This window comes from Bufo gargarizans, chromosome 5 (genome assembly GCF_014858855.1).
Source record: "Bufo gargarizans isolate SCDJY-AF-19 chromosome 5, ASM1485885v1, whole genome shotgun sequence".
NCBI classification, from domain to species: domain Eukaryota; kingdom Metazoa; phylum Chordata; class Amphibia; order Anura; family Bufonidae; genus Bufo; species Bufo gargarizans.
The window spans coordinates 453,705,804-453,726,716 of record NC_058084.1 but is presented as its reverse complement, the minus strand read 5'-3'; positions in this window follow the sequence as shown (position 1 = coordinate 453,726,716).

Sequence of the window (20,913 nt, the reverse complement as noted above, 5' to 3'; positions counted from 1 at the left end):
CCCCCAAATATACAACCACCACCACCACCATAGCCCCTCCACTTGAGTCAGAGGAATTATTTTCCTATCCATTCCAAGACCTTACCGATGTGCAGCCATTCTTGGCATCGCATGAGGAAGAGGAGGTAGCAACGGCCGCCACCCAGCGGTCTGATGACAGTACCCAGATCAACCCAAGGAGGGTGGTCCCCGCTGTTGCTGCCTACTCCGAGATCTCTAATGTCAGTGGTGGTGAAGGTGACGATGATGAGGAGAGGAAGAGGAGGGGAGTTCAGAGGGAGAGACAGAGCAGCAGATAGGGAGAAGGAGGAAAAGCAGGCAGAATTCGCAGTGCACAGGAGGCAAAAAGCAGACTGCAAATGTATCTGGAGCGAGCCATCCACCATGCACGGTCACACATTGCGCTCCCAGGATGCCGGCATATGGCTCAGCAGTGTGGGCTTTTTTTAACGTGTCAGCTGCTGACAATGGATATGCACCTGGGATTTCTGAATGTTCTAGTCTAAATTTTCTTGTAGTATTAATTGAGGGTGGCGCCCCTTTTAGACTGAACACGCCCATATACCTGGGACGTCTGAGCAGAGTACGTATGTAGCTGGTTCCTACACTGCCCTGAATATTGTAGGCTTAGGTAAGTCCAAAGAGAGGCGGTAAATTAGTGTTAGGGACCCATCTGCGGAAGCCACCTTGACGCCTGGTAGATAACCCGACACACGTTTGATCAAATATGTGCGCTAAGAGCTTCCATTGACTCATTATAGTAGGTATTATACCACTTTTATTTAGAATGATCCCCATTTCTTAGCTCTATTGTTTGTATGTATAATGGTGTGCAGCCATTTTCTTTTTATAATCATGCTTTCTTCATGGATATGCACCTGTGATTTCTGAATGTTCTAGTCTAAATTTTCTTGTAGCTGCTGACAATAGTGTTGCCATCAAGCATGTAACCCGTGGCACCTGTGTGGATTTGGTGTTACGGCCGCGGATTGCATGCAGGCCTGCCTCTTCTTCTCCTCCTCCTACTCCATCCTCCGTCTCCTCCTCGGCTGACTCCTCCTTTTTCACTCCTACCGCCTCTTCTGCTGCACCTCCCAAGCTTCCCAGAACCTATTCGATGTGCCAGGTGAAACGTTGCCATGCTGTGCTGCGGCTGTTGTGCCTGGAAGCCAAGAGCCACACTGGTCCTACACTGCTTTCAGCTCTGCGGTCACAGGCCGATCAGTGGCTAACCCAGCTCAATTTGACAGTTGGTAAAGTGGTGTGCGACAATGGTGCCAATCTGCTGAGCGCGCTGAAACAGGGCAAAATGACACATGTGCCGTGCATGGCACACGTCCTGAACTTTGTCGTGCAGCGATTCGTTGCCAAATACCCAGAGGTCCAGGACGTCTTGCGGCAGGCCAGGAAAATCTCTGGCCATTTTAGAAAATCTTACACGGCCGTGGCTCGCCTTTCTGACGTTCAGTGGCGACACCACAGCTCGACGTGCTGGAACTCCACCTTGTATATGCTTGATAGGCTGCTCCAGCAGCAATATGCCCAATATGGTTTATTTTCACCGCGCCAGTGGCTGCTCATGCACGACGCATACAGACTTCTGCGGCCATTTGATGAGATCACCAAACTGGTCAGTCACAGCCAGGGCGCCATCAGTGACATCGTACCTTACGCCTTCTTTCTGGAGCGTGCACTGCGTTGAGTCATTGATGAAGCTGTCGAGGAGCAGGAGCTGGAAGATGAGGAAGTCGCAATGCTGAATGAATTCCCAGGGGGGCTACTCCATCTGAGACAAGACAGCAGAGGTCTGAAGAGGAGTCAGAGGAGGATGGTGGCTGGGGGGAGGAGGAGGAGCAAAAAGAGCAGGCTTTGAGGGGGACTTAACCAGTGGCTGGGGGAGGAGGCCGAGGATGACATACTCCTGGGCGATAAGCAATAGCCAGGGCTCTCCACGGCTTCCAATATAGTGCAAATGGGGACCTTCATGCTCCAGTGATTGAAGAGGGACCCCTGTATAAAAAGCATAAAGGGCAAGGACCAGTACAAACACAAAATGGCGGACATGTTACCAGCATCACAGAGGGCTGTCATAATGCAGCATTTCCAGTCCTTGCTGTGAGAGATTCTGCTGTTGCAGGCGCTGGCAGAGGAATTTCCACCCACAGCGAAACAGGTGCGGGTACCAATCCTACCGCGCCTGCAAGAAGAGGGCGGTTTGAAGATGTTTTGGTCACTTCGGATATGATATCATTCCTGGAGCCAACCCATCGAGAGCTACCCTCCGGATACAGCCTCAGGGAATGCCTAGACCGACAGGTGTCCGACTACATCGGGTTAACGGCCGATTTGACGCTCTGAGAAGCGAGGAACCCCTGGACTACTGGGTGTGCAGGCTTTACCTGTTGCCAGAGCTGGCACAATTGCCATGGAACTCTTGGCTTGCCCCTCGTCGAGTGTCCTGTCTGAAAGGACGTTCAGCGCACTCGCCTAGCTCACGACAGTGTGGACTACCTCACATTTCTAAAAATTAATGAGGCATGGATCTCTGAGGAATTCAACACCTCTGACGACCACGTGTAATTGAATTTCCTCATGCCAGCCCACACATATCCACCACCACCCAGAATAAAGAATGATTCTTGTCTTATGTTCATACAGCGGCATAAAAGGCCTTTTCTGTCAGGTGAATGCCTCATTTTTGGGGCCTCTACTCCAGTGGCCTACAGTAAAAATTTTATCCAGTGACCGCCTAATGTACCTCCAGACACATAATCGCTAGTTCTTTTCTATCAAGTGAATGCCTAATTTTTGGGGCCTGTACTGGCCTACGGTAACATGTTTAGCCGGTGACCGCCTATTGTACCTCCAGCCACATCATCACAAGTTCTTTTCTGTCCGGTGAATGCCTAATGTTTGGGGCCTGTACTCCACTGGCCTACAGTAAAATTGTTATTCAGTGAACGCCTAATGTACCTCTGCAATGAGCAGGACACTGGGTCAGTGGGGTTCCTATGCAGTGGGTCAGTTTATAGATGTAAAAGTTCGTGACGCCAGTTGCAGCTTGCGCAGGTACTATAGCAGGGCCCTTTAAGATGGTGTAGCTCATATACCAGGTGAGGAATGCCAGAGGGGGAATAATGTCTCTTTGCAGTGTCAACGGTGTATCCTACCTTGGTATGGCTGGACTCCTGTATCCCGGCTCACATGCAACAAAATGAGTGTTGTTAATAGGAGTTTTGGTGGAATAATTGAGATCCAGTCAGAGAATAAAGTCCAACTTGTCTTTACTTAATGCAGCTTTGGATCCATACAAGTTACAATACAGCTTTAGTCTTGGGTCCCAGCAGGTTTCGGCAATATGTGGCAGGAATTTATATATAAATTCTGCATCTAGTACATACGCCTATAGATCTGGCAGGTATCTGTCTTCTGCTCTGTCTGTATTCTGCTTGGTATGGGCCTGACTAGCTGAGGAGGTATTTGGCTTCTCCTGAACTTGGGAATGGTACTCACAGGACAGCTCGCAGGGTATGGTGTCTTCTTCCTGGAGATCTATTGTTCTGTGGTTGCTGCTTCTCTGGTCGTCCAGCTGAGGTAGATGACTCAGGCTGGGAAGATGGATCTTGATCCTCAGTCGAGGTTGGATCCAGGGTTGGGATCCCTGTAACTGGGAGCTCCTACCAACACAACCTACCCCAACAGGGGTGACTGGTACACTACTTAGACTTCCTGCTCCTCCTCATGATACAGGACATGGGAACGTCCCACTTCTGTTCATACAGGGGAGCCTAGACTGGAATGGACTATTCCAGCCTAGATATACTAATCTGCTCTATAGACTGTCTGCATATTGCCGCCACCTACTGGTGTACATAAATAATTACAGCAATTCACATGAAACAGTCATAAGAAATCCAGCTAATACAAATGTAATGTCAGATTACACCAGATGATAACATATTTACACTTTAACATACTGTAGCAGGGTGACAGAGTTTTAGTGACATACTCTGGGATGTTACACCTCCACCACATAATCATTTGTTCTTTTCTGTCGGATGAATGCCTAATGTTTCGGGCCTGTACGCCACTGGCCTGCAGTAAAATTGTTATCCACTGACTGCCTAATATACGGTACCTCCAGCCACATAATCACTTGTTCTTTTCTGTCAGGTGAATGCATAATTTTTTGGGCCTGTACTGGGCTACAGTTAAATTTTTAGCCGATGACTGCCTATTGTACCTCCAGCCACATCATCACAAGTTCTTTTCTGTCAGGTGTATGCCTAATTTTTGGGGCCTGTACTGGCCTACAGTAAAATTGCTATCCATTGACCGTCTAATATACCTCCAGCCAAATAATCACTTGTTCTTTTCTGTCAGGTGAATGCCTAATTTTTGGGGCCCGTACTCCTGTGGCCTAAAATAAAAAATTTCTAGGCTCCAGCAGGGCACATTTTTGAAAGTTTCCCTTTAAGACGCATAAAAATAGCCCCTGATTAAAATACATATTTTTTGTGGGAATTTTTGTGCATTGATCCCCCTCTGGCATATCACTGTCCATGTTGTGGGACTATTTGTGCACTTCTAGTAAGTATTTGGTGACTGCAAATATGAACTGAAGGTTTTTTAGGTTCGCCTGCCTTTAAAGTGAATGGTGCCTGCCCCGAACGTGCGGTTTGCGAACACTTGATCACGAACGCGCGTTCGCGAAATGTCCTGGCCGATGTTCGTCCATCACTACTCCAGAGCTGTTCTCACTGTTCTGCTGGTGTAGTCACTGTGTACATACATTACATTACTTATCCGGTACTAATCCTGAGTTACCTCCTGTATTATACTCCAGAGCTGCACTCACTATTCTGCTGGTGCAGTCACTGTGTACATACATTACATTATTTATCCTGTACTGATCCTGAGTTACCTCCTGTATTATACTCCAGAGCTGCACTCACTATTCTGCTGGTGTAATCACTGTGTACAGACATTACATTACTTATCCTGTACTGATCCTGAAGTTCATCCTGTATTACATCCTGCAGGGGCGTAGCTAGAAATGACTGGGCCCCATAGCAAAATATTTTATGGGCCACCCCCTCCCGGATCTCCCACCCCCACATACCTATCGGACCTGCCACCCCTTCAAGAGCTCCCACCCAAACAACCCTCCAGGACCTCCCACCCCAACATCCCCACAACCCCCCCTTGATCCCCCTCAGTGTCATCCACAGATCCCCCCTCAGTGTCATCCACAGATCCCCCCTTAGTGTCATCCACAGATCCCCCTCTCAGTGTCATCCACAGATCCCCTCAGTGTCATCCACAGACCCCCCCTTAGTGTCATCCACAGATCCCCCCCTCAGTGTCATCCACAGATCCCCCCCCCTCAGTGTCATCCACAGATCCCCTCAGTGTCATCCACAGATCCCCCCCTTAGTGTCATCCACAGATCCCCCCTCAGTGTCATCCACAGATCCCCTCAGTGTCATCCACAGATCCCCCCCTTAGTGTCATCCACAGATCCCCCCTCAGTGTCATCCACAGATCCCCCCCTCAGTGTCATCCACAGATCCCCCCCTCAGTGTCATCCACAGATCCGGCTCCGAGTCCAACCGCCCCCTATCACAGCGCCACCCACGCCCGGCCCACTCGCCACATTATTATTTTTTTTTATCCTCAGTGTAGGGCCCCATAGCCATTGCTATGGCTGCTATGGCGATCCCTACGCCACTGACATCCTGTATTATACTTTAGAGCTGCGTTCACTATTCTGCTGGTGCAGTCACTGTGCACATACATAACATTACTTATCCTGTACTGATCCCACGTTACATCCTGTAACTCCATACCCATCAATACCATCTTTCTACTATCTTCCCAAAATTCATAAATCACTCACCAATCCACCGGGGTCGCCCTATCATTTCAGGTATTGACTCCCTCACTTCCAATTTATCAGCATATATTGACACTAAACTACAGGAATATGTTGTATACTTACCCTCATATCTTACAGATTTGAGTCATCTTATCACCCTTTTGCAAGATTTTAGCTGGGAACCAGGGATGGGTCACTATAGACATCTCAGCACTATATAGCAATATTATTCACGAAATGGGCATTAAAGGGGTTATCCAAGAGTATAACGTGCCCCCCCCCATGTGCTGGGCCCCCCACATAGAATATCTTACCCCGCTCCCCATGGCGCTCCTGGTCCCCACACCGCCACTGCTGCTTCTCCCCGTACATGGATGAAAACATCCGGTGTCGGGGGTGGGGGGTGAAGCAGCCAATGGCAGGCGGGGGACGGGGGCGAGCCTTCCTAGCATCATGGGTAATGATAGGGAGGCTTGTCCCCGTCCCCGCCTGCCATTGGCTGCTCCCCCCCGACACTGGATGTTTTTATTTGTGCACAGGGAGAAGCAGCAGCGGTGCGAGGACAAAGAGCGCCGCAGGGAGTGGGGTACGTATATTCCGTGTGGGGGGCCCGGCACATGGAGGGGACACTTTATACTCTTGGATAACCCCTTTAAGGTAGTTGAGACATTCTTTTTGGAAGATTTTTTTACTTCCTTCAACACAAAGAAGTTTTTTTTTTGACTCAATAGATTTTTTTATTGAACCATAACTATTTTAAATATGGGGAAGAATTTTTTCTTAAAAAACGCGTACAGCAATGGGGATGAAATTTGCCCCCTCATATGCAAATTTATTGATGGGGGCTTTTTGAAAAAAACATAGGCCTATTAGACCATACTGATATTCATTTTTAAAGGAGATTCATAGATGACATTATTTTTATATGGCAAGGGGATTTGGAGTCCCATGAAATATTTGTGCAAGGGCTCAATTCTAATGAATCGAACTTCACCTTTTCGGCCAACATAGACTGTCAGTGTTCCATATTTTTGGACCTTAAATTCAATCAAGTAAAGATAATCGTATAATCACTAGTACACACTTTAAAAGTATTTACTTTAATAGCTACTTAGACTTTAAGGCTGCCATTAAAAGCAATGGAAGCGTAATATCCCCTATGGCCAGATGAAAAGGGTGAGGAGGAGCTGTTCATGTGAGTCCATTCTCGAAGATCAGCTCACTGTCTTACAAAATAGGTTCCAAGAGAAAGGATACCTGTCTGACCTTATTCAGGACTCCATTGATAGAGTCCTGAAGGAGAGCCAAAAGGATAGCTTGGAACTTAGAACTCATAAGGAGGACACAAGACCACGAGCCCCAAATTTTAATACGAGGTACAACTCAGACTTCAATGCTATTAAATTGATTCTGAAGAAACACTGGCCAATTCTACGCAAAGATCCGATTATTGGTAAAGATTTACCCAGCCAGCCAAAACTTACATACCGTCAAGCACCTACCCTTAAGATCCTTCTGGCCCCATCATGCCCTAAAATTCATAATACAGATCCTGTTGGTAATTCACAAAATACTCAGGAATCTAACAATTTGGACAAAATAGGCTCATATAAGTGTGACTCCAAACGCTGTAAATGTTGCAACACAATTTCACATGGAAAAGATGAAGCATTAATTACGAATACCAGTGAAAACTTAAAGGGGTTCTGCACTTTGTTCTAACTGATGATCTATCCTCTGGATAGATCATCAGCTTCTGATCGGCCGGGGTCCGACACCCGACACCCCCGCTGATCAGCTGTTTGAGAAGGCAGCGGCGCGGCCTTCTCACTGTTTACCGCCGGCTCAGTGACGTCACGACTAGTATCAACTGGAGTGGATGCGGCTAAGCTCCATTCAAGTGAACAGAGCTTAGCCCCGTCCACGCTAGTTGATACTAGTCGTGACGTCAGTGGGCCGGCGGTAAACAGCGAGAAGGCCGTGGCGCTACTGGGGCGCCGCTGCCTTCTCAAACAGCTGATCAGCGGGGGGTCCCGGGTGTCGGACCCCCGCCGATCAGAAGCTGATGATCTATCTAGAGGATAGATCATCAGTTAAAACAAAGTGCAGAATCCCAGAATCCCTTTAAGTTGAAACATTTTATGATTGTGGTTCCAGTTATGTGATATATATGCTGCAATGTCCATGCGTACTTCAGTACATTGGCCATGTTCTGTCTTCATACACATTCACACAGTGTGCAGTCTGACATTCAGCATAAACCATTCCTGTCTTCCAAATAAGAGGACTGTTCTTTGCAGTCTAACTTGTTTATTGGTCACCAGGTTGTACTCTCTGCACGATGCACGTGAGTGGGAGATTGTACAAGTGTGCGGTAAAACTACAAGAATACAAATAACATATATAACTATAAAGTATAGATAGCATGCACTACTGTATAACATTTGCATTAACACTGAAGCATATGATAAAATGGCTGCCTATACATAGGCTTACATGTCTAGCTAACAGTAGTAACAACTCCCTGAGTAACAATTACAACTAGCTGAGCAGCTCTGCATAACACAATATCCCTGAAACAAAGGTACCAGATATGCCTATACAAGGATGGTGAAGTTTAAGAAGGAGATATGCAAAAGGACAGCTCTGCTAATGTGTCCTGGAGACTGTAGACTTCTCTTTCCCACAATGCAGTGCACCACCCACAATGCAGTAGTCTTTGTAACAGAAAAACAAAGTGTAATACAACTTAACACCGCTAGATGGTGCTATAACCACACTAACCACTTGAGAATTACCATGACTCTGGCAGAATGAACTAGAATCATTTTCTAACCCTGCTGGGCAGAACACTCCCCGTCTGGCATCAACAGACGCCACTACTAAATCCTTCTTTCTTAACAACCCATTTTAGTCAATGTTGAGATCAAGCTTTTCCCGTCCTTGGAGACTGTTTGGCCTTTGCTGAGGTAGTCTATTTATTTAACATAGCATTTGTGTTGTATAGTGCGAATTATTATGTTTTTGGACTTTTCCAGATTAGCAGCGGTAAAGGCGTGTTTGATGCCAACCTTTGCAGGGCTTCTGGATCACCGGTAATGTCGATTTGTAAGACTGAGATATATGCACTAGACAGGCTATAGCACAAACGAGCAACATCCAGGTGGAGAACCTGTCGAAACAATGAGATTTGAGTTGGTGTTCCGAAGTCAGGTCGAATTTCTTCATCTGCATCTGGGTCTACCAATTTAAACGTGTCAGATCCGATGCTGCAAGATGTTGAACGGTACAGGAATGCAGGAACCATAAACCTTGTTGTGCCTTTAAGGTGGCTTGGAGCTAGTAGACTGGTCTTCAGGATTATGCTGTGTAGGCAAGTATTGCCACTGTTTAGGACAAGTGAATTTCCTGATCCTTAGCACCCGATTGCAGATGAAGACATAAAGGCGTCTGGTCTTGTTGCAAATATATCCTAGGACTACCTTGCTGTCCATATAAAGCTCGACTTCCTCGATTTCCAGGTTCATTCCTGATGTTATAAGTTCAGCCAACTCCACTGCTAGCACAGCAGCTCAGAGCTCCAGTCTGGGAATCGTGTGTTCGCAGAGTGGCGCTAGTTTGGTCCGGCTCATAACAAATCCTATATGGCATCGTTCTTTGACGTCTATGGTCTTTAGGTATGCTACGGCTGCAATCGCCTTGACTGAAGAGTCGCAGAAGGTATAGTCTTTGCATCTTGACTAGTGATAAGCGGCAGGAGCTATATTCGAATTTGCAATATTTCATGAATATTTGGGTGAATTTTTGTCATATATTCGCGAATTTGAGCTTATTTTCTTGATCGCGAAAAATCTGCCATGTAATATTCGCGTAATGCGCGCAATACAGGCGTAGGTCACTTTTGCTACATTTTCCAAGCTGCTAGAAGTTTCCTGAGACTGGAGAAAATGTTGGCACGGCAGAACATTACAAATGGCTTTTTTATGCAGTTAGAGTGCTCCAATATATTTGCTATTGCGCAAATAGGCACTAACGATGCAAATATTTTGGCGCAATACGTGAATCTTCACATTTTAGCAGGTCTGCATGTGTGTATGGACAGCAGAACCTATCACACTACCTAACACCCTGCACTGCAACAGCTACACTATATCAGGATATAACCTACACTAACTATCTGTATTATATATATATACGGTATATATATATATATATATATATATAAAAGCTATCTAACTATCTATCTACCGTAGTGTGGAAAGCACAGAGCACAGCAATGACACTGCTCTCTCTCTCAGAACTTAAAAAAAACTGTAGAAAATGACTGCTGAGGAGGTTCTTATATAGCAAGGGGGAGGCAACTTTCCTATTGGTTGCTAGCGATGTTGTTAAGCTCAGACAAAGACATTGCAGCCTTCTCATTGGCCCACAAGCAAGAAGGAAGGTTACTGATGAAAAAAATCTAGAATATTCCAAATTACAAATACATATCACTATATTCTAAATATTCGCAAATTCTCGAAGTGCCGATATTTGCAATTAATATTCGCGACTCGAATATTCATGATCCACACTAATCTTGACTTCAGTTGATGACACGGAAGCATATGGTCGTGCCACATGAAGGCTGGACAAAGCTTTGAGAGACTTCTTTCAACCTGTCCACAGGTCCTTTTTCTCCACGGGAAGTTGGTTATTCCAATCAGACGTCTCTGTGGTGAAGTCTCTTAACATCAATTTGCCTTGGATAGCAACAGGCTCTACGTATCCCAGAGGATCATATAAGCTGTTTATGGTGGACAGAACTCCTCTGCATGTGAAGGGCTTTTCTTCCTTAGTGATTTGGAAAGTGAATGTGTCTGCCTTCAATGACGTGGTGCCCGGGCTTAGACATGTTCTACACCGTAGGACATGTTGACTAATCTCTCAATTTTAAAATCAGTTTGAGGGTTTAGTGAGACTGCAGAGTGCACCTGTATTTGTTGTTGTTTTGTTATATTGTTATATTGATTATTACATCCGCACTTGTTACCTTGTGTGAGATGTCTATTGTGGTACTTGTGGTTCGGCGCGGGCATCCTCCACCGTATGCATTTTGCTGGGGATCGCCATTAGCAACGGGCCACAAGTGCAGGATTTGCTCCCCTATATATATGCACGACTGCATGTGGGTTTGAGCACCTCCTGCTAATGCCACCTTGTCTTTTTTGGTTTGTATATATAGATTCCTGGAGGTGTATAAACTCCAATTCAAATGTGCCTGTTTTCCATCTACAGGCCACATTTAGGTGCACCTGTGAGGCCTGGGCCATTTCAGTCAGTCTAGAGTGGGACTCACAGACTCCTCCCTCCTCCCATTGCAAGCATGGTCACATGCTGGAGGTAACTGGTGAGCTGTTTGTGAGTCGGCCTCATGCTCCTGTAATTTGCCCACTGGCTCCTGGTATCGCCCATACGGCGCAGGTAGGAGAGCGTTAGGTCCCGGGCTACTTGAGAAACCTTGACGTGGTGCCCGGGCTTAGACATGTTCTACACCGTAGGACTTGTTGACTAATCTCTCAATTTTAAAATCAGTTTGAGGGTTTAGTGAGACTGCAGAGTGCACCTGTATTTGTTGTTGTTTTGTTATTTTACTATTATATTTTTTACATTTTTTTGTTGTAATATTATTATTATTTTTTTTTAAATTTTTATTTATGCAGTTTTAAGGTCATAACAGAACATTAGACAAGACCAAAACCACAATACATACAGGCTCATCTCAGTACATTAGAAGAATCACAGTATACAATTCCAATAAACAGGAAGCACATTTCAGCCAGTACAAAACATACTGTAGCATATTCCAATGACCAAGCGGTATCTTCCACATACATGTTTGACTGAGAGAACACACTCACACACGCATTCACTCACCCTGTAGTCGCAAGATCCCCCCCCCCCCCCTTTTCAATCTAGGAGTCTCAAGTGGTCGCCTGTGCCTGAATCCACAGCCCCCAAATAAGGTCAAACCGTCCCGGAACTCCTCTGGCTGCGTACGTCAATTTGTAAAACTGGAGATCTGCATTAATCAATTGCACCCAGGAGTCCAAGGAGGGAACCTTGGGAGGCTTCCAGTGTAAAAGGATAGTTTTCCGCCCATAAAACATGAGCAGGCGCAAAAGCATCCTTCCATATTTAGATGGATCGGCATCACGCACCAATCCCAGCAAACACACTGATGGAGACAGAATCCCCGGGAGCCCCAGCTTGGACACAATAAACTCGCATACCCTCTGCCAAAAGCAGTGTATAATTGGGCATTCCCAGACCATATGAAAGAAGGTACCCCTCTCCCCCCCGCATCTGGTACAAGAGGGGTCCGGAAGTTGACCCATACGGTACAACCGAACCGGGGTAAGATAGACCCTGTGCATCCACTTCAACTGGATTACCTGGTCCCTCGCGCTGATCACAGCTGATTTCCACGTCCCCGACAGTTCCTCCAAGTGTGCCGCTTCAAGCTCCGGAATATCAGCCCTCCAATGCTCAAACGAGCGAGAGAGTGGAGATTCCTGCATTGTCAGTATTTCTAAGTAGAATAAGGAAATGGGCTTAAACAAATGTACCCTTCTAGCCACAGATTCCAGCGGGCCGCACTGTAGAGCAAGAGTCAGAGACCGGAATTGAATAGTGCATGCATGTCTCAACTGGAGATATCTATAGAAGCACATACTTGGCAGGTTGAACTGTCGCTTTAAAGCCGCAAACTCGCTAAAGACCCCATTAGCATACAGCTGGGTGAGATACTTAAGACCTACTTTGGGCCAGAACTCGAAGTCCGACAGATGAAATAACTCCTTCAAACGGTTGTTCTTCCACAAAGGCATATATGGAGACCAAACGTCTCCCTCATCCTTTTCCCAGTGCGTCACCACCCACCGTTTCCATACAGACACCACCACCGCCATAGCCTTAGTGTAGTACAAGACCAAGTCGCCTCCCCCCCTATACACCAGATTGGCCAGAGACTCGAAGGATCCCGCCAAGGCAGCCTCCAGCACTACCGCTGGGTTATTCGCATCTGCTCTTATCCACCATGCAGCATACACCAACTGCGCAGCAGCATAGTATACCCGGAAATCTGGGAGTCTCAGGCCACCCCGTGTGTACAGGGCCTTCAACGTCCGTCTCGCCAGTCTAGGAGGTCGGCCACCCCACAAAAAGGGAGAGATCAATCTGTCCAAATGGTCAAAGTGCGATTGCGGCAATGCCACCGGGGCCGCCCTATAGAGGTATAAAAGCTTGGGTAACACAGACATCTTTACCAAATTCACCCTGCCCATCAAAGTGAGAGGGAGACTAGTCCACACATCCAACTTTCGGGAAACTTGCTGGACCGCCGGCATAATATTGAGTTGATAGAATCGGTTTGTATCCCTATGGACTCTCACACCCAGGTAGACAAATTGTTCCACCACCCTCAGACTCGACAGTGGAGAAATCCCCCTCCCAGCTTCCTCATCTACCAGACACAGGCTAGACTTACTCCAGTTCACTCTGAGACCGGAGAACCTCCCAAACCCATCTATAATGTCCAACAGGGCTTCCAAAGAGGGGCCCGCATCCGCTAGATACACTAATAGATCATCCGCATATAGCGATATCTTCTCTTCTATCCCCGCAATTGTCCACCCTTCTATTAGCTGGGAGGCATTCACTAGTCTCGCCAAGGGCTCCATGACTAGGGCAAACAGCATTGGAGACAGAGGACACCCTTGTCTGGTCCCCCTATGAAGGGCAAAGGGTTCCGATAGATATCCATTCACACGCACTCGTGCCCTCGGGGCCTGATATAACAACCTAACCCATTTAACAAAGGAGGACGGAAACCCCAGATGGTCCAGCGTCTGCCATATAAACTGCCATTCAACCGAGTCAAACGCTTTCTCATTGTCTAGAGAAGCAATAGCTCGAGACCCTGCATTGTCATGAGTAACCTGTAGATTAGTAAAGAGTCTCCGAAGGTTTATATCCGTCGTCTTCCCAGGCATAAACCCCGACTGGTCCGGGTCAATTACAGACAAAATAACCTCCCTCAATCTTCTCGCCAGAAGCTTTGCTAATACTTTCACATCCACATTAAGCAAGGAGATCGGCCTGTACGAGCTGCAGCTCTCCGGTGGACGCCCCGGTTTATGTATAACCACAATCGTGGCCTCCATCATGGAGTCAGGCAATTTATTGCCTTCAAAAGCATGTGTGAAGAGTTTGTACAACCTCACACTCTGCTGCTCCAGATTCATCTTATACCATTCCACCGGAAGCCCATCTGGCCCAGGCGATCTGCCCACTGACATACTCTCAATCGCCGCCCTGACTTCCAACACCTCCAGAGGCATATCCAAATAGGCCCTGTCCGTCGGTGAAAGAGGAGTAATCTTAATCTTCCTTAAGTAATCCCTTATATCCCCCTCACCAAAGACCGATTTACTGTCGTACAAGTCTGTGTAGTATCTAGCAAACTGTGAACAAACATCCTCCGGACGAGAAAAGGACTCCCCCCCATCATCAACAATACAAGTCACTACCGTCTGCGGGGCCTCGGTTTTTGCCAGAAAAGCTAAAGTTCTCCCATTCTTGTCTCCCTCAGCAAATACTACCTGCCTCTGACACAGCAACCGCTTTTGAGTAAACTCGACTAGGTGAAGACGGAGATTACGCTGCGCCTCCTCCCATCTAGTACGGTTATCAGTCTTGGGATCCTGAGAGAAAGCCATTTCGGCAGATGTCACCTCGTTTTCTAGCTTATTTCTAGTAGCCACCAGCTCCTTTCTATGTGTCGCAATCGCCTGCACAATGACTCCCCTTTGAACCGCCTTAAAAGCGTCCCATTCAGTCAGCGGGTCAGAGGACCCCCCATTAGTCTCCCAGTACTCCTTTGCCCCTTCTGTAGCGGCCCAAGACACCGGAAGTACCTCCAGCCAGCGCGGGTTAAGGCGCCAGAGTTTAAAGGGAAGCCCAACCGGAACTCTCAGGGACACCAACAGAGGGGCATGGTCAGATATACCCCTGGGAAGATATTCCACCTTAGACAGCCACGGCAACAAATCTCTGTCCGCAAAAACCAGGTCAATCCTAGACAATGACTCATAAGATGCTGAATGGCATGAAAATTGGCGAACCCCGGGATGTAGGTGTCTCCAGACTTCAGAGAGAGCGTTGCCTTCCGCCCACTGAGCCAACGCATTACTATGCGAAGCATGGGGGTGCAGTCTATCCAACGAGGGATCCAGAACTGAGTTGAAGTCGCCCATAATGAGCAAGGGAGCGACAGGAAAGGTCGCAATCTTGCCCATCAGGTCGTCCAAAAAACGCCTCTGAAACGGAGGAGGGACATAAACCCCAGCCACAATATAATCCCTACCTCTGATAGACGCATGTACAATTACATATCTCCCCAACAGGTCAGTCTGGACCGCATGTAACTGAAAAGGGACAGATCTAGCCACCAACAGCGACACTCCCCTTGCCCGGTTACTATATACCGCATGATATGACCAGCCAATCCACGGCTTCTTCAACGCCAAGGTTTTCTGTCCCATCAGGTGCGTCTCCTGTAACAATAGTACATCTGGAGAAAATTTCCTAAGAAAGTTAAAAACAAGAGAGCGTTTGACTTTATCATTGAGCCCTCGCACATTCCAGGAAATAAAGGTACAGTTAGCCATCACGTAACAAAACCTACCTCGGGCGACGGAGGGCGACCAGGACCACAGGGCCAACCATGCTCACATACACACCACAAGACAAAACATACAAACATAAACACTGAAAAAGCAGGTTCAAATAGGGAACCCACTAACTGGTAGTAAACCCCCTTAAACATCATTCCCCCCTCCCTGCCCAGACCACCCAACCTATCTGAGCCCAGATCCCCAACTGACTAACAGTAGCAGTCCGTTGCTAACTCAGAGACGTGGAACAGTCCCGGAAACGCACTGCAAGTGCAACAGAGCCGAAGAAGAGGTAAGGGACTAAGCGCCCCAGCTCCGGCCGTTATAGACAGAGGAATGAAACGGCATCCGTGAAGTCACTAAAGCTGGACCCCACTACTAGCAGGCCGCCATCACCCCAGTCCGTCCAGCCACTCCGAAGCCTCTTCCGCCGTCGTGAAAAAACGGACGGATTCACCATCCTGAACACGCAGCTTTGCCGGGTATAGCATGGCATACCGGATCTCTTTGCCTCTCAGACGGGCCCTCACTGCTGTAAATTGTCTTCTCTGCCGCTGAACCTCAGAGGAGAAATCCGGATAGAAGGACAGTCTGGAATTCTCAAATCGAATCTCCTGCATTCTCCGCGCTGCCGCCAAAATTGTATCACGGTCCCGATAATTCAGAACTTTCAGGATGAAAGGACGCGGAGGCGCCCCTGGAGGCGGAGATTTGGTAGGAATCCTGTGGGCACGTTCCACCACAAATGTAGAGGAGAGTTGAATAGGGTCAAGACACTGCTTGATGAATTGCTCAGCAAAGAGTTCTGGTGATGTCCCTTCTGCCCTTTCAGGAATTCCCAGTATACGGATATTATTCCTTCTATTGCGGTTTTCCGCATCATCCACTTTCGCCATCAGTGATTTGACCTGCTGCTGCAAGGTACGCACCATATTGCTGCCGGAGTGGGCCACATCCTCCACCTCACCTAGCCGCCTTTCTACTTCAGTGGTCCTCTCACGGATCTTGTCAATGTCCTGTCTAAGGCAGGTGATATCAGACTGCAAATGATCAATTTTAATCGTGAGGGTGGACTGGCAGGTTGTAATGGCCGCCATTATTTTACTCAAATCGACCTGTTCTCTTTCAGGGTTGTCTCCAACCCCCTTTCCCTCCGTTTGGCTCATTGCGTCAGTAAACAATTTAACCAGTTGCGGGTTACCGGCACCCCCGGTTTTCCGGCCCATGAAGAAGAATAGTTATAAGGCCGACAGGGTCTGATGCAGGCTCTCCAGGCGGAGTAGGAAACAGACAGAGTCCAGAAGGAATTAATCCAGGCACCCCCCCCCCCCGCGCTGGGCTAAAGGAGGGCCCCCTTAAATGATGTGTAGTGGAGTATGGCACAGGGGCACACGGAAAACAGACAGAGTCCAGAAGGGGTTAATCCAGGCACCCTCTCCACGCTGGGCTAAATGAGGGCCCCCTTGAATAATGGATACTGGAGTATGGCACAGGGTCTCACAACAGTACCTTGTCGGTTAATTGCTGGACTTGTCTTCCTCCAATCCTCCAGGTAAGATCCAGGGCCCAGTCCCTCCTTGAATCGCAGAAGGGGAGCCGGAGCAGCAGCAGCAGGAGCCCAGAGATGAGAGAAGAGCCGGAGAGCTGAACGCCCGTCACCGACCCGCCGGCCACCGGAGCAGAGAGGGCCACCCGGCAACAGACAGACGCAGGCTGACTCACCGAGGATGCAGCAGGGACCCCGGCCAGGTAAGTAACCAGCCGCTCCGCCGGCTTTCTTTACAGGGCTGCCCCGCTCCCAAGATGGCGCCCGCACACCGCCGCAGCCGAGGACCTAGGCCGCACCGCCAGCCACAGGAGACGATGAGGACGCCGGAGGCACAGACCAGCACCGGAGACGACCGACCACCGGAGGGACCCACCGCTCGCCAGGAATCGTCAAGATGGACAAGGATGCCCAGGATATCGCCAGGATGGAGCCGGAGCTGAAGGGAAGCACGTCCTCACTCCATGAAGGTTAGGCCACGCCCCCGTTGTTGTTTTGTTATATTGTTATATTGATTATTACATCCGCACTTGTTACCTTGTGTGAGATGTCTATTGTGGTACTTGTGGTTCGCCGCGGGCATCCTCCACCGTATGCATTTTGCTGGGGATCGCCATTAGCAACGGGCCACAAGTGCAGGATTTGCTCCCCTATATATATGCACGACTGCATGTGGGTTTGAGCACCTCCTGCTAATGCCACCTTGTCTTTTTTGGTTTGTATATATAGATTCCTGGAGGTATATAAACTCCAATTCAAATGTGCCTGTTTTCCATCTACAGGCCACATTTAGGTGCACCTGTGAGGCCTGGGCCATATCAGTCAGTCTAGAGTGGGACTCACAGACTCCTCCCTCCTCCCATTGCAAGCATGGTCACATGCTGGAGGTAACTGGTGAGCTGTTTGTGAGTCGGCCTCATGCTCCTGTAATTTGCCCACTGGCTCCTGGTATCGCCCATACGGCGCAGATAGGAGAGCGTTAGGTCCCGGGCTACTTGAGAAACCTTGACGTGGTGCCCGGGCTTAGACATGTTCTACACCGTAGGACATGTTGACTAATCTCTCAATTTTAAAATCAGTTTGAGGGTTTAGTGAGACCACAGAGTGCACCTGTATTTGTTGTTGTTTTGTTATCTTCAAATCCCAGAGCAAACCGAGGCTCTGCTGCATGGGAAGGGAGTCGCTGCTAAGATCCAAGACTTTTAGATCACTTTAAATGGTCTTCGGGTGAGAAGGCCTCCATTAACTCACGACTGTTGGAGGTAATTTTGTGCAACCTCAAATTAGATAAAGCGGGCATTTCTTGAGCCATTTTCAGGAGACTGATTGCGGTCTCGTTCGTGGGTGTGGATTTCAAGCAGTCGTTCATGTAGAAATCTTTTTCCACAAATGACCTGAGATCTGACCCATACTTTGCTTCACCCTCTCGGGCTGAATGTCTAAGACCGTAGATAGCGAATGCAGGGGAAGGACTGTTTCCGAAGATATGCCCTCTCATTCGGTACTCTGCAATGTCTTCATTGGGGGTCGTTGTTGCGGTACCAAAAGAACCTCAAGTAGTTTCTATGTTTAAAGGTGCAACCAAGCTTTTTGACCTGTCTTTTACTATTCCTTGATCCATGATATCCAAGAGCAGCCTGTCTTCTATGGACATTGCAACCCTGTTGTCTTCTCTTGTCCTGTGGAAGACTGTGCACACTAAGTGATCTTGCTCACCGCTGCAGGCATGGTCTTCACAAGAGGGATCTACTAAAGGACAAGGCACAGGAGCGCTGTGTGGCAATTGTTTTATCAGGAAACTGCTCTGACATGGCTGTTAGTGAGAATACTGTTGACTGAGGTCGGCTTGTGTGCACCTCCTAGACAGCCGTCTCCTATGACGACCCATCCTAGGTCAGGTCTCTGGGCATATGGAGCATTTTGGGGACCGTTAATCTGTCCTCTAGCCTTATGAACTCATAGTATGTCTCTTCCAAGGAGTAAGACTATCGGGGCTTTTGGGTCCAGTTTCGGTATCAGGTGACCTATACGCCAGGTGGGGGTGGTATGCCGCTTACTCTGGTGTTAGTATCTGAGACCGGTTGTCAGTAATGTGATTGCACTCCAGTATGGTTGGCAGAGGCTAGCAGATCTGACCATCTATGGACTCTAACTTGTACCCAGTTGCCTTCCTCCCCGCCATCTCAATGGTACCAGCACATGTAGTAGGGAGAAGAAGGTGGATTTAGCTAAAGACTGGTTTCTTTGATCATCTAAGATTGCATATACCTTGATTGCCTTATCTCAGTGGCCAACCGGATAAACTCTGACAAGGCAGATTTTTGAGCAGGGCTTCCCTCCTGAGAGTCCTTTACAGATCTCTGTACAGTGAGAAATGACTACTTGGGTATCTATGTCTATCTGCTTTCAGTCATGCTCCTCTGCTTGGGATGATACCTGAGAGGGTGGTCCAGGGTGTAAAGCTTTGTTGTGTTCTGGCGAAGTGTGATGTTGTAGCGCAGCACCTGAAGCAGATGTTGTTTTCGTTGAGGAATTCTTTGCGGTCCTCTAAAGACTTCTCCCTGAAAGCTCTGCATTTTAGTAGAGATTGTGGTTTCTTGTGCAGGGGGCATTGTTTGGTAAGATCTTTGGGTATGTTCTCTTCTTGAGAAGACTTAAACAGCCTGTAATAAGAACCTGTGGAGGCAACATTAGTTTTGTGGACTGCCACTGGTGTTTTATGAGGTTTGACACCAGGGGTAGTGGGACATGACAATGTATAGTCAAAACTGGGATCATTTCTAATCCTCGCCTGTTGAGTAACAAATTCTACAAACACCACGAAGGGGGGGAATGGTACATTATAAAACTGTTTATAATGGGAACCATGCATGATCCAATTCTCTTGTAGATTATAAGGGAGTTTTTGGACAATCGAATTGACACCTTTGGCAGTGTCCAGGGATGCTAGCCCTGGCAGATATCTTTCTGCCTGAGCAACCTGTACCTCTATCAACAAGTCCCATACCACTCATCAAGTCTTTCCCACATAATCTTTAGGCCTTTTCCCAGATAGTTTATGTTAACGTCTTTGATTCTTTTGGCATGTTTAGCAGACTCGCTTCCAAGCCACTTTACCAAGAGATCTAACTCCCCACTACAGGAAAGATCTAAGTCCCTTATGGCGTTCTGCAAGGAGGCTCGCCATGCCCTGTAGTTCTCGGCACGATCCTTTGTTAACAAGCTCCCGTTTAGCAAAGAACTTAGCAAAGTCCATGGCAGCCTGGTTAGCGCCGATACTAGCCGGTGTGCTGTTGTTATGCTGCGTGTGTGGTGTATCACCATACCTTTTAGGGCTTTCTGGCTAAGGAAAGTCTGTATAATACCGTTCTGATACGAAGGTTGCCCCTTTAAGTCGAAGCAAAGGTTGTAGCTTTCGTTCTGTAGGGCGGTAGTTGTGGTCAGCATCACTTTGTCGCATACCGTCCTGCTTGAGGTACTGTGGTTCAAAGTAGGATCTTTGACACTTTGTATAAGCTGGCTGATATACTGGATCATAGTTGTTATCTGTCTTGGGATGCTGACGGACATATTCTGAGACGCGCTGTACTGGATCTTGTTGATCTAGATCTGGCCCAAGTACATTGCTGTGTTTCTCGGAACCAGGGAACTCCATAGCTTCTAGGAACTCTGCTTTGGCTACTGTGGCTGCCACTTCTTTCTCTGCGGCGAGTTTTTCCAGTGATGCTTGCAGTGACGCTTGCAGGCATGCTGTTTCTTTCTTTAGTTGTATC